Genomic DNA, 9779 nt, shown 5'->3' on the forward strand with positions numbered 1-9779 from the left:
GGGCCTGGCCAACATTGTAATGGGGTATAGGCTTAACTTTATTTCCATTTTGGGGGGTAAGTTAAGCTGTGTATAGTAGTTTACTAATCGCATAAATCGGTGTCAGCAGGTGTATATGGAGTGACGTATGCAAATAAACACTTCTGAGAGAAGCGATAGGACCTTGTCGAGCCAACATGGTATTGGGCTGTAAGCTTACCTTTACGTGCCTTTTTTCGCGCGAGAGAGAGAGAGAAAAAGAGAAAACATTTATTTGGACCATCGAAGTCGTTGCTCTTGAGGTCGAGTGTGTGGTGTCCTCGTTCCAGGACTCCACCGTCCATGGCTGCTCGACGTACTTGCTGGACGAGAACCCACCAGGTTATCGCCGGTCAGCTGTACCTCCCATCTTTTTTCGGGCGAGCCAGTCGGCGTATATTCGTTTATTCATCTCATAAATCGGCGTCAGCTGGTGCACGGAAAGCATTTATGCACCTAATCAACACGTTCGAGAGAAGTGATTGAGCCTGGTTAGGCCAACATTGTATTGAGTTATAGGCTTACCTTTTCTTTTCCTTCTTTTTTTTTCGGGTGAGCTAATCTGCGTATATTCGTTTATTCCTTCTACAAGACGGTGTTAGTACGTGCACTTGGACTTATTTATACCTCAAGTCAACACATTCGAAGGAAGTGATTGAACCGGGATAGGCTGAAATATTAAGGGTCTATAGGCTTACCTTTCCACCCCACCCCTGCCCCCTTTCTTTTCTAGCCTGCCAGGCTGAGTAAATTCGTTATTTCATCGGCCAAAGCGGCGTAAGCTTCTGCATGGGAAGCGACGCAAGCGCCCAACAAGCACTTTGGAGAAACGTGATTGGAAAGGACTTGGCGAATACTGAAACAGGCTGTGCCCTGAGGTATAATGTACCACAGGAAGGACTGTCCTGGTAACGTTCTACTCCACCTAAATGCAAATCAGACACACTGCTTGTTCTCTTGCTTTTGGGTCTGCACGCAAAGAAACAATGATTCCTTAATTGATTGCAGAGAGAGCAAAGGTCACGTGAGCTGTGTGGGGTCTTGGGGTCTCACAGGAGTACCGACCACCGCGGGTTCGAGCTTAGCGAGCCACAGGGCCGCGTCAGCCGTCAGCCTCTAGCGCCGCTGCGCGCGAGCTCAGGCCACAAGGGGCTACCGAGCGACGCACGCAAAAACACAGTATTGCCCTAAGATGAAGGAAACCGTTTATTGTCTCCAACGGCACCCAACACTGCACAAACGCCCGGTCCCGGGACGGCGGGGAACCAAAGGGGTCCCGCACCAAGGGCGAAAAATACAGCTAGGGGCGCCTGTAGCACGTCGCTGCGAGAGCACAGGCTCAAGCTGGGACGCGCCGCTAGGAAAAGTCCCGGCGGCTATGCTACTTGCTCTCGCGATAACCAATGGGCCAACTCGCGAGAGCTCGGGCAATCTCCTTCGGCTTGGGCCTCCGATGAGTGCGGCTCGGCGTGGTACGACCTCGCGCGAGCACTAGGCACCCGTTCTTCGGCTTAGCGTCGGGATAGGAAACAACACGAGGTACGCGCTGCCCGCACGGGCAAAGGCGCCGTGCGTGAGCTCAGTCCCAGTCACAAAAGGTGTCGGCGGACGAGAGGAAGCATGTACGTACCGGGTGCCGTCCCAAGGAGAAGAGAGCCGGTTCCGTCACGGCAGTAGCCACCAGGGGCCACTGCGTGACGTCACTAGCTCCGCCCTCACTGCGAACAATGGCGAGTGGAACGCCACCGCTAAAACTGGTTCGGAGCAAGGGCGAGGTGGCTTGGATTGCAGACATGGGTGAAATGCGCCCGCGCAATGGCGCGTCGAATTCCCCAAATCCCCACAGCTGAGAGACCGGCAAATTGCTCCTGCGTTCCTCAGAGACTGTGCCGTTCTTCCGTTTCTCTCTGGCCTCAAACCAAGCGCACCATATCGTAAAGTTTCATCTTAGCTTTCACCGGTGTTGGGGAAAGGTCGGCACTGCGGAGGTAGAGTAAATTTCGCCATTAGCGGTTGACTGTAAAAAAAGAAGATGCATTATATCATCTTTGTGAAGGCCCCATCGAGCTTTGTTTGGCATTTGGTCTTCATTTTTTCTTCTTGCGTGAGGCAACCATTACTTTAAATTATGGGGTTTTAAGCGCCGAAACCACTTTCTGATTATGAGGCACGCCGTAGTGGAGGACTCCGGAAATTTCGACCACCTGGGGTTCTTTGACGTGCACCTAGATCTATGTACACGGGTGTTTTCGTATTTCGCCCCCATCGAAATGCGGCCGCCGTGGCCGGGATTCGATCCCGCGACCTCGTGCTCAGCAGCCTAACACTATAGCCACTGAGCAACCATGGCGGGTGTAATCCTTACTTTCCATGAAAGCGCTTATACTGTCGTTATCCGATGGCGAAGTGTCTGGCTGCATAACGTGAAGTTATGAGCCCGAAAGCAAGGTCCTGAAGATCGATTCGCTAGATTCGCATTGTAAAATGCTTTTGGTGTTTTGGAATGTACATGCTTAAAATTCTTACATAAAAATGCTGGCGTATGAATGCTTTCGTAAGATACCTATGCTGCTCGTGCGCCTAAACCTGATCAAGCTGACAGGGCCTTTTGTCACCGTTGAAGGCGACCCGTTTTTAGACTGCTAGCACGTTTGATAGTTGTGCTAGCTTGTAGAAGATTTTTTTTTCAACGTTAATTGTCGCCTGATGAGTGCTTGATGCAGATGCACGTTTGAGTCGTGTGCTGTTTTCTACTAACTTTAAATTGTCTCTGCTTTCCTTAACTCGCCATGCCCCCTCTATTTTACTGTCTCTCTTGCTCTTTCCTCACTATACCTTGTATTTACGTACATTTTCAATTCTAAGCCAGTTGGCAGCAAGGTCTTTTTGTATACTGATTGTTTTCAAATCAAATAATAATAATAATTACGTAAGCTGCTTTTCACATCTTAAGTGTTCAATGCGTAACCGCTAGCAGACGGCGGAAAGGAGTGTGCCTCTGGCTGACGCTGTGCCAACATTGAATACGTCTAAATTTATTCTGCTGAGTCGTTCGACGTCTATGTCACCATGGCGACAAGAAATTGACCTCGTTGTCTCCCCTCCCTAAAATACTCAAGATAACCGAGCAAATGAAAAAGCTGGGATAATTTATTAGCATCTTGTTATAAACGATCAAAACGCCTCCTTTCATGCACCTTCAGTCTGCAGTTTTTTATGCACTGTGCCATGATATGTTAGGATATATTGTCACTATATCGGTACTTTCCTAAAAAAATATATTTTCATGATTATTTCCTTTCATGCCTGCGAAATTTACCACGTGGAGGTCACACTTGTGCTGATAGCACAGCGAACCGTTAAAAAGAGTTTTCTTTACGCGGTTGTTACACATGGGAAAATCGTGCTCCAATAGGATCCCTTGTTCTTTCGCTTACCTACTAAAACCTCAACTACACAGTACTGAAGGCCGCGATACAAGTCAAACATCACTTAGGGCTAACATCACTTTGGGCACACCGGAAACTAACAGACAATCAAACAACTAACCGTATCACCTGCTTGCCGAGGAGTCGCGTTAGTCGACTCCGCGCGCGCCGGTATTCGCCTTCGCTCTCTCGTCTGCCGGCGAACGCACCCCTCCCGCGTTCGTTCGTTACTGGAACGCTCCACTGTAAATTGACGGATCACACCAGTAGACCCAGCTCGCGCAACGCGCGACCAAGGCGTTCCAGCGGATGCTCACGTTTCGTCTACGCCACCGCCGCCACCATACATCCGCGTACACACACGCACACGTCTATAAGAGTGCCGCCCAATCGCGTCGTCGCCTCTTGACGCCAAAAGCCGCCGGCCCCGGGGGTGCGCTTCTCGAGCACGGGCCAGCTTAAATGATTGGCGTCGTCTAACAAGAGCGCGCATCGTCGTCAAGCACGTAACGATGAGACGACGCCGCCGCCGGATGAAAAAAAAAAGAGGAGGAGGAGGAACAGTGGTGCAGGGCCCCGTCGGCACCCCTGTCGGGCCGCTAACAAGGCGTCGCGCGCGGGTCTCCGGACCATTAGGGCTCCGCTCTGCCCTCGGGCCATCCTCCGTTCGGTCTCACGCCCTGTCAGCTCTTCTTCGGCTCAACCCACGCGCACATACCTATATGCACTTCTCGCCCGTATAATACCACCACGTGCAGTAACAATGCGAGGCGACATGTCCCGGTGAGCGCACGCATATACGTGGATGATTCGCGCGCGCCAGCGGCAGAACACTAAAAGTCGCGCCGTCACACCCCGTGTGCTGCCATCTTCTGTCATCACGAACGATAGTTCTTATACTACGAGATAAGACTTTGTCCCTCCCTGTATATATAGAGGAACTCGAAGTGCGCAAACTGTAACCGCGTTCGTAATCTTCATAAACTTTCGTAGCGCCGCGCACTGCTGCAGAACGCGCGAGGGACCAGGCACAGCCCCGCGCTAACTTTCCACAAGAAGTTCACTTCGAGCGCGCGTGTTGCCCGACTCTTACGTCCACTACCCGCCGTGGTTGCTCAGTGGCTATGGTGTTGGGCTGCTGAGCACGAGGTCGCGGGATCGAATCCCGGCCACGGCGGCCGGATTTCGATGGGGGCGAAATGCGAAAACACCCGTGTGCTTAGATTTTGGTGCACGTTAAAGAACCCCAGGTGGTCAAAATTTCCGGAGTCCTCCACTACGGCGTGCCTCATAATCAGAAAGTGGTTTTGGCACGTAAAACCCCAAATATTATTATTATTACGTCCACTGTTCCTCTCGCGTGGTTTGTTTTCGACCAATGTTATAACCTACCAACTCGTCTGCAGCTCGCTGTTTTGATCCAGTATATTTATTTTCAGTTTCACAATACGTCATAGGCCCCTTTTAATACGGCATAAACAGAAAAGCAAGAGTATGCAGTCAAACAGAAAACTGAAGACCATAACTATTCTTAGCATTTTTTCGTGCGCGTCGATACCGATATTCAGAAAACCCCTTGGCACACTGCCCGCATATACGGTGTGTGCCCGGAAACGTTGACAGATGGATGCATGCCAGGGTAAGTATATAACAGCGCCAACGAGTAACTACACCAGGGGAGGTATTCTGTATGAGTCCACCTAGTGTACACTCCATTTCGGCCGCTGCTGATTGGATGCAGCTGTACGAGAGAGAAGGAGACGAGCGGCCCTAGCCAATCAGCAGCGGCCTAAATGGACAGTCCACTAGGTGGGCTCCTACAGAATACCTCCCCCCAGTACTCAACCGGATGCTTCAGAGAACAACATTTTCGGTCACCCGCAATATATATATATATATATATATATATATATATATATATATAATAGCTACATGAAGTCATACTTTCACTGCTATTGATTTAACGACGTCACTGTCTCGCCTTTCCGCAGTTTGCAAAAAATCGGATTCACGGAAAGACGACCACACTGTCATTTTTCAGAGCGCGTTTCGCACTGTTTGCGAAGCCTGAGCACGTCAGTCAATCAGTGAATGCATAGACTTAACTTTTACAGCGTCATCCAATATCCCTATTGATAGCGGCAAGGTTAATTAATACGTCTCGATAAATTAGCCCCGTGAGTCTTACACTTGCTACCGCTTCGCGACACCTAGACAGCTGAATGACGTCAAAAAAATGAAACAGTAAAAGAAACAAACAAACAAATCGAAGAAGAAAAGAACCGTGCACATCGAAAAGTGTAAAATAGGAAAGCCTTCGTATATCAATTTTCTGTTATGTAGGCCTAAGCTCAAAAGCAGTCCCAGGTGATTTCGGCTCCCCCGGAAACAGAGTCCGATAATACACAATAAAGAAATAAGGAGTTCAGGCAGTTATAAAAGCGCCTTAAGGCAATAAAGCCGTCCTCGTAAGCGTAATGATGTCCCTATCACGATCAGCAGATCTGGCGCTCGAAAGAAACGAGACGCAAAAGTAATACGAAGCCCTATATAGTAGATGAAAAGTCTGAAAAATGGCAACCGTGGATGCGCGTCTCCTTACACAAAATGAGCGATTGAGCTCGAGCTTATCGAAAGTGAGCGCTCACCTAACGATGCAGAAACGATGTGCTCGTCTAATTAAGAACGCCTGCCCTATAGCGCGCTCTCTCTGCGATGAGCAAAAAAAGAAAGCAGGCTCAAGCGGGTGAGATGGATTGCCTACGTTCGACGGCGCAGCCTCTTGTATCGCTCACAGTAGAACAACCAAACCCGCTGTTCAATTTTCGTCCTTTTTTTCTTTATTTTTGTTGAGGCGCGCTGATTGCTCAGCTTCGCACAATATGGCTCGCGTTTCGCCATATAATGATGCCGTTGAAAGCGCACGGGTATCAATCTTAAACCGTTTATCATCGCACCACCGCCTTCAGTGGGCCGATCCGCTTAATGTGGCAGAAAAACTTGACATTCATGTCTACCCTTGCGGAGTTTCGCGCTGGTTCATGCGTGGTAGGAAGATGTCTCAGTATTTGGAGGTTCTTCCGAATTGCGCTGTAAGCGATGCAATTATCTCGAGAATCTGGTATTCGAATTCACAAAAGCTTTTGTCTTTCGTAATAACTGCCTGCTCTCGACTGGGCGCGCCTCTTTTGCTAGTATGTTTACCTTACCGCGTGATATCCTCCGGCGTGTGCTCTTCTCTGTAAGCGATCGAGCAACACTTTTCGCTGTTTAGTAAGTGTAGATAAACGAGGAACTATCGGCTAGAATCTCACTTTCTAAATACGAACCTTATATTTTCGTGCTGTTCACAAATTTATAATAGTACCTGCGAATATGATCGGACCGGCGATCAATTCTCTCTGCAGTCAATATACTTCATTAATCGCGCAAAGTTTCTGCCGAAAGTTGGCTCGAGCCAAACACACACAAAGATAAGCAAATAAATAAACGCGAAGTATTCAGATGGAAATATCTGATTATAAAAGGAAGTAACATCGGTGTTATAGTCGAGCAACCTCATAAGAAAATAATGAGTATGTTTTAATCCTATAGAGCTGTTACACAAGGCGTGCGCCCCCCGGGGCCTCGCTGTCTGTAAGGCCGCGTGGTATCAACCGCGCCGCTGTTACTGTAACTCCGAGGTACATACGTTTGTTGTATCCCCTTCCAACAGCCCTCTTCCAGAACGGACCTAAACGAGCAATTATGAGTAATGACGAAGCAGCGTAGTAGGATATGGCATGAAGCAGCTACGCAGTTTCAGAAACCGGCTCGAAAAAAAAAAAAAAAAAACTGCGAGTCGTGCAACGGGCACGGCGATGTCGACGGATGAGCCGATGATTGCAGCGCTGTTTCTTTTGGTTGGGCGGAGACACGTGGAGTTCTCGAATTGCTTTTGTTTCTCCTCCCACTGGCGCTCATCGTTGTACGTATACACATAGAGTATACGTATATATATATATACACTATATATACGTGACGTCGTTGCCTTGTTATCTCTCCGTTGGCCGGTGATCGCTTCCGGCGACCAATGAGACGCGTTTTCTTTTTTCCGCGAGCGGGGTTCTGGGAGGATGGAAGCATGACGTCCCGCTCTAGCTCGGCACTGCATCCCGTTTTCTCTTTTTTTTTCTTTTTTTTTTTCTTTATACATAGCTTGCACAGGCGCATGCTTCCAATTAGGATCGCGTGAGGAGGCGCACGCGCTTCTGGCGGTCCTCTCTCCCACGTCCGCTCGCGGGTGATCGCGACACAACATTTTGCTCTTCGGTCCCGTTCTATACCGTCATTTCGAGTTCTGTGGGCATCTCGCGCGTACATTTGAAAACGCCAGCAACATTTCACTTAACAAACGTGAGTACCCAAACATTGGTCTTTTACATTCGGCCTTACATATACGCGTCTCGGCAAGCGAAACAAGAAGAAAAAGAAAGCAAACGGAGAAAGATATATGTGGAATCGCTGCGGTGTATTTGTAAAAAAAAAGCCCTTATAACCCTCGCATCTCGACCTGCGCACATCCCGCGTGCAATAGGCAGTTCACGCATCCCTCCACTCTATATAGCGCAGGGTGGCGCGAAGCTAAGTCAGCGTGCGCCGTGAGAATGTGTCGCACACACAAGAGCAGTTTCCAGGGGCTTCAAAGTGCAGCACCCTGTTCGTGGAGCCTGAGTGCCTTGACCGCTTACGGCGCGGTGACGTTCCCCGAGCAAAAGCGGCCCAATCGAATTTCTCCCCAAGACCGCATGAAGACGCTCATACGAGGACGCAACAAGAGGCGAAGACGAGGTGCGCGCGTGCGTGTGTGTATGGAGGAGGGGGGGAAAGGGGGGAGTGGCGAGTGAAAATGGAGGGTCGCTTTTTGCCCCTCTGATCGCGGTCACGCAACGGGCTCACTCAAGTCAGCCGGATAAAAGCTGGCGCTGTGCTGTACGTTAGATCAAGATTGAGACGACACAGGGAGAAAATCGACAACGCAAGCGGAAGGAGGGGTACAATGGAAGGAAGTACTATAGACTTTGCCGAGACAGATGAGAGAGAGGGAGAGAGGTGGGGGAAGCTGGGACAGGGACAGAAGTGGCGAGTGAAAGGAGGGACACGGCACTCACTTCTTGTTCATACGCGCCTAGAGTCACAGTCTCGCCTTGCATCGTCCCGTCGGCCCGTCTATAGCGCACAGCCGCCACCGACGAGATGAAATTTCGGGATCAAGGCAACCGGTTGTAATTGGATGAGGGGCACATAACGCCGGCGACACGACATCGAGTTTCGCGTCGGGCCAATCGATGTAAAATGGGTCCATTAGGCGCCAATTCGATTTCCCGGTCGCCGCGCACCGCCGGGCTCTTCCCTTTACACTCGAGACACCTCTTTGCTCCATGGACGTTGACAGCGCGCGCGCGCTTACATGCGTGCACGCGTACGCCGCGCAGACAGGTGCAGTGGAGGCGGGCACGTTCTGTCCTCCCTGCAACAGGCGCAACGGCGCGCCCGCGAGACATGCTGTTGAGGGCGCCGGTGCTTTTGCGCTCTACGCAGTGCTGCACGCAACAGCCCTACGGTTTGCGACATGCAGCGCATACGCGGAGGCGGAACTCGCTGGTCGGCTCTCGGGCCTCACTGCAGCGAGCATCCCTGTTCAACGAGCCTGTCGAACAGCCGCGTTCCTGATGCAAACAAAATGGTGCACTTTCTTTTTTTTTTCTTTGCTCCTTTTTCGTTCAACCGGGACCCTCAGGTGACCTGAAGGGATGCGCGGCAACGCGCTAAAAGTCGGGTAATCATTCCTAAGTGCGCTGAAACGCCTGTGTTTTTGATGTAGCGAGTAACTTTTTTTTTTTTTAATGACAGCGCTTCGGCCTTATTAGCACATTACTGTGCTGTGTTAGAAGGGCCGAGTGAGTGAGACAAAAACGCAATTACGGGAAAAGGCAGACAGCTAGGTCACTCTGTGCGTTAGGAACTTGCCAGCCAGACCTTGCAGACACAGATAAATGGAGGGAACTATGGGAACTCGGCACAGTACTGCAGGCGCTATGAGGAAAAAAAATAAATTCTATGCTAACTTTCAGGAGAACGCTAACCAACCTAATTAAGAGCACTGACGGCGTTATTATGCAATCGCCCCGGCGTTATGTCCAAAGTGACAACTTCAGGCCAGCTCTGGAAGATACCCAAAGCTACACACCATGCATACGGCCTTCACGACGAACAAATTATATTGAGAGAATTAAAATAATCTGTAGGCTACACAACACGAACTGGAGGGAAAGATCGTACACTCCTTCGTGA

The sequence above is a fragment of the Dermacentor variabilis genome, chromosome 5, assembly GCF_050947875.1.
Source record: "Dermacentor variabilis isolate Ectoservices chromosome 5, ASM5094787v1, whole genome shotgun sequence".
NCBI classification, from domain to species: Eukaryota; Metazoa; Arthropoda; class Arachnida; order Ixodida; family Ixodidae; genus Dermacentor; species Dermacentor variabilis.